This window comes from Cryptomeria japonica, unplaced genomic scaffold (genome assembly GCF_030272615.1).
Source record: "Cryptomeria japonica unplaced genomic scaffold, Sugi_1.0 HiC_scaffold_24, whole genome shotgun sequence".
Classification (NCBI taxonomy): Eukaryota; Viridiplantae; Streptophyta; class Pinopsida; order Cupressales; family Cupressaceae; genus Cryptomeria; species Cryptomeria japonica.
This window is the reverse complement of record NW_026728846.1, coordinates 174,724-180,000: the sequence shown is the minus strand read 5'-3', so window position 1 is coordinate 180,000 and position 5,277 is coordinate 174,724. Positions and strand designations below refer to the sequence as shown.

Here is a 5,277-nt window from a genome sequence, read left to right as displayed (position 1 = left end):
TTGCCAGGGTGGGCACCTTACCTGGGCTGCGCACCAGGGCGGGCTCAAGATGGCACGCGCGTTCCGTTTTTTTCACTATCTTTCAAAACGGAAATTTTAAAATCTCCTTTTTTTTTTGCCTTTTCTGGAAATTAGTGAAGGCAGCGCATCAAAGGTGCGCACCTCGCTGCCCACCTTGGTGTGCTCTGAGGTGCGCACCCGGGAGCGCTACGAAGTGTGCTCCAAGGTGCGGCGTGCACGTTGTCGGAGCCCGGTTTGCCCCGGGTGCGCACCTCGCCTGCACCTTGGCCGGGGTGGGCACCTTGGCTGGGTTTGCCCAGGGTGCGCTCCGAAGCGGGGTTACTGGAGCGCCCCCTCTTTTTTTGTCAGAGCGTTTGGTGGGGTTTCTCGCATTGGCTCTTCCCAGGCCCGGTTGTTGGGTGCGCTCCCACCCTGGCGCGCGCGAAGTTGGAAGTTGGGTTAATTGCCCGGGCGCGCACCTTCGCCAGGGTGGGCACCTTGGTGCGCACACCTTGGCTGGGCTGCGCACCAGGGCGGGCTCAAGATGGCACCAGCATTCCCTTTTTCTCACTATCTTTCAAAACGGAAATTTTAAAATCTCGTTTTTTTTTTGCCTTTTATGGAAATTAGTGAAGGCATCGCATCAAAGGTGCGCACCTCGCTGCCCACCTTGGTGTGCTCCGAGGTGCCCACCACGGTGCGCAACGCCGGTGCGAACCCGGGAGCGCCCCGATGTGTGCTCCAAGGTGCGGCGTGCACGAAGTCGGACCCCGGTTTGCCCCGGGTGCGCACCTCGCGTGCACCTTGGTGCGCACACCTTGGCTGGGTTGCGCGGCCTGGTGGGCACCATGGTGCGCACCAAGGAGCGCTCCGAAGTGTGCTCCAAGGTGCGGCGTGCACGAAGTCGGAGCCCGGTTTGCCCCGGGTACGCACCTCGCGTGCACCTTCGCCGGGGTGGGCACCTCGGCTGGGTTGCGCGCCCTGGTGCGCACCAAGGAGCGCTCCGAAGTGTGCTCCAAGGTGCGGCGTGCACGAAGTCGGAGCCCGGTTTGCCCCGGGTGCGCACCTTCGCCGCGGTGCGCACCATGGCGTGCACGAAGTCGGAGCCCGGTTTGCCCCGGGTGCGCACCTCGCGTGCACCTTCGCCGGGGTGGGCACCTCGGCTGGGTTGCGCGCCCTGGTGCGCACCAAGGAGCGCTCCGAAGTGTGCTCCAAGGTGCGGCGTGCACGAAGTCGGAGCCCGGTTTGCCCCGGGTGCGCACCTCGCGTGCACCTTCGCCAGGGTGGGCACCTCGGTGCGCACACCTTCTCAATGTTTTCTTGCCTTTTCTGGAAATTGGTGAAGGCAGCGCATCAAAGGTGCGCACCTCGGTGTGCTCCGAGGTGCGAACCCGAGAGCGCTCCGAGGTGCCCACGAAGTCGAAAGTCGGGTTAATTGCATTGTTTTCCCCGGGTGCGCTCCGAGGTGCGCAACATCGGCGCGCACCAAGGAGGGCTCCGAAGTGTGCTCCAAGGTGCGCACGATGGCGTGCACCTCTGGTGCGCACGATTCGGAGCTCGGTTTGACCGGGGTGCGCACACCTTGGCTGGGTTGCGCACCTTTTGTGCGCTCCAAGGTGCGCACGAAGTCGGAGCTCGGTTTGCCCCGGGTGCGCACCTTCGCCAGGGTGCGCACCTTGATGCGCACGCCTTGGCTGGGCTGCGCACCTTGGTGGGCGCCATGGTGCGCACCTTTCGTGCGCTCCAAGGTGCGCACGAAGTCGGAGCTCGGTTTGCCCCGGGTGCGCACCTTGGTGGGCGCCATGGTGCACTCCGAGGTGCCCAAGATTGGTGCGCACCAAGGAGCGCTCCGAAGTGCGCTCCAAGGTGCGCGCGAAGTCGAAAGTTGGGTTAATTGTCCGGTTTGCCTCGGGTGCGCACCTTGCGTGCACCTTCGCCAGGGTGGGCGCCTTGGTGCGCACACCTTGGCTGGGCTGCGCACACCTTGGCACCCGCGTTTCCTTCATTTTAAATTTTTTTTTTTTACAATCTCTCAAGTGGGAAATTCTATAATCTCAACTTTTTTTGCCTTTTCAGGAAACTTTTGAATGGAGCGCATCATTGGTGCGCTCCGAAGTGTGCTCCAAAGCTCTCTCCAGCTGCGTGCACCTGCCCCGGCCGCGCACCCGGCCCCGCCCAGCTTCGCTCACCTGTCCCGGGCGTCTGGTGCGGAACCTTAGAGTAAGAAACATCACCGTGCACCTTGGCCAACGTGCGCGACTCGACCGAGCGCGCACTGGCCGAGGTGCACACCGATTTCACCTGGGTGCGCGCGCAGCACCTCGGGCGCACCGGGGTGCGCGCACAACGCCCGGGTTGCACCGTGGCCTGTGTGCTCGGGGTGCCTCGGGTGCGCGCTCGGTGTCGCCCCCGCGCGCGCGGTAGTGCGGGCAGCGCACCCCGGCCCGGCCCGGCCCCGACGAGAACGCAAACGGGCAAAAGGTTTATTCAAATAGCATTGCGACGCCCGGCGAAAAACTAAAAAAGGGTGCAACACCGGGACTTCCCGGGAGGTCACCCATCCCAGTACTACTCCGGCCCAAGCGCGCTTAACTGCGGAGTTCTGATGGGATCCGGTGCACTAATGCTGGTATGATCGCACCCGTTATGAGCTTGTCGCAGTGTGTACTTAGCAAACCGCGACCCACGTGCGAATCCACCCCGGCCACCCACCCCCGTCGAGGTGCACACCCTCCCTCGCGAAGTGCGCCCCGTTCGCCAAGTGTGAGCCCTGCCCGGGTGCGCGCACCTTGCTAGGGCGTCGGGTGTGCACCCGGCCCGGCCTACGTGCGTGCACCTGGAGGGGGCGTCGTGTGCGTGCAGTGTCCCGTCTGCAACGCGGTGCCCACACACCACCTCGGGCGCAACGACCTGCGCTCACATGTGGGCCGAGTGCACCTTGGTGCATGTTCGGGGCGCCTCGGGTGCACGCTCGATCTTGCCCCGGTGCACCAAGGCGCTCGGTTTGCCCCGGGTGCGCACTTGGTGCAAGGTGGGCACCCAAAATAGGGATCAAGCACCAAAACACAAGTTTCGGGATGCAAAATGGGACCCAAGGACCACAAATGCGTTCCAAGACCCATGATGGGTCCACGAGAACAAAAATGTGTTCCGAGACTTAATAAACAAATATTGGGTTTTAGGAGAAGAAACATGCTCTGATGCCCAAAACGAGAATCGACCCCGAAAAGGCCACAGGCCAAAAGTGGGATGCGAGACAAAAAAAAATGGGACCCGAGGACCAAAATTGGGTTCCCAGGTCGAAGACAGGGCAACCGGACAAGAAACGACCTCTAAGGCTCGAAATGAGTCCCGACGACTAAAACTTGACAAGAAGCACCCATCAGGCACCCAACTCGACACCCATGGGATGCCGACCCACCCGGGCTTCCACCTAGCACACCTTGGCACCCACCCACCCTCGCACCCAACCTCGCACCCAACTTAGCACCTTTGAACCCACATTGGCACTCACCCTGACCCTGGCACCTTGGAACCCACATTGGCACTCACCTTGACCCTGGCACCCACCTTTGCACTCACCTTGGGACCCACCCTGGCTCCCACCTCGGCACCCACCCAGACACCCACCTTGGTTCCTTGGCACCCACCTTGGATCCTTGGCACCCACCCCGACACCCACCTTGGCACGCAACTTGGCTACTTGCCACCCACCTTGGCTCCTTGACGCCCACCCCGACAACCACCCCGTGACCTACCCTGGCTAGGGTTGGTGCACACCCACCCTGGTGCCCACCTTGGCACCCACCCTATGACCCACCTTGGCACGCACCTTAGTACCCACCCCGTTACCCACCCTAGGACCCACCCCGTGACCCACCTTGGCCAGGGTGGGTGCACCCACCCTGGTGCCCACCTTGGCACCCACCCATCCTAGCACCCAGCCTGTGACCGGGCTTGGAACCCAACCTTGCACCCGCACCCGTCTTGGCCAGTGTGGGTGCGCACCCATCCTGGCACCCACGTTGTGACACACCCTTTAACCCACGCACCCTAGCACCCACGTTGGCACCCACCTTGGAACCCAACCTAGCAACTTGGCACCCACCCCGTGACCCACCTTGGCATCCACCATAGCAGTCGCCGACTTGGCACCCACCTCGGCACCCACCTTGACACTTGTGGACCCACCTTGCCACTCACCCTAGCATCGACCCATCCTAGCACCCACCCTGGCACCTTTGCACCCTAGCACTCACCCATCCTAGCACCTAACCTGTGACCCACCTTGACACTCACCCTCGCACCCACCTTGGAACCCAACCTAGCACCCACCCACCCTGACACCAACCCTAGCACCTACCCACCCTTGCACCCACCCTGTGACCCATCTTGGCACCCACCCATCCTACCACTCAACCTATCACCCACCTTCTCACCCACCTTGGCATCCACCTTAGCACCCACCCACACTGGCACCTTGGCACCCACCTCGGGCAAGGTGGGTGCACACCCACCCTGGCACCCAATTTAGAACCCACCGAGCATGTTACCCACCTTGGCACCCACATTGCAGCCCACCCTAGTACCCACCCTATGACCCACATTGGCATCCACACCCTAGCACCCAGGCACCTCGACACCCGCCTTGACACCCACCCTAGCACTGAACCTGTGACCCACCTTGGAACTCACCCTAGAACCCACCCACCCTGTGAACCACCTTGGCATCCACCTTAGCACCCACCCACCTTGGCACCCACTCTAGCACTCACCCATCCTAACACCCAACTTGTTACCCACCTTGGCACCCGCCCTCGCGTCCACCTTGAAACCCACCCTAGCACCCACCCACGCAGGAGCCCACCTTGGCACCCAACCTAACACCCACGCATCCTGGCACCCAACTTGTGACCCACCTTGGAACCCACCCTAGTACCCACCTTTGAACCCACTATATCACCAACCCACCTTGGCACCCACCCTATGACCCTCTTTGGAATCCACCCTAGCACGCACCCACCCTGGCACCCACCATGGAGCGCACCCTAGCACCCACCCACCTCGGCACGCACCTCAACACCCACCTTGGTGTGCGCACTGCGCCAACCTCTCAAAGACCCTATGTGGTGCGCTCCAAAGTGTACACCTTTGGTGCGCTCCAAGGTGCGCACCTTTGGTGCACACCGAGGTGCACACCAAAGTGTGCACCGAGGTGAGCACCAAAGTGCACTCCAGGGTGCACACCAAGGCGTGCACCTTTGGTGCGGTCAATGC

General features: G+C 62.2%; 1 non-coding gene across 1 annotated transcript; it reads right to left on the bottom strand.

The window, feature by feature from the left end:
* Positions 1-2,524: 2,524 nt before the first annotated feature.
* On the bottom strand, positions 2,525-2,643 carry LOC131861348 (5S ribosomal RNA). The gene has a single exon (XR_009360423.1). It is a non-coding gene; the product is annotated as a 5S ribosomal RNA (ribosomal RNA).
* Positions 2,644-5,277: the final 2,634 nt, after the last annotated feature.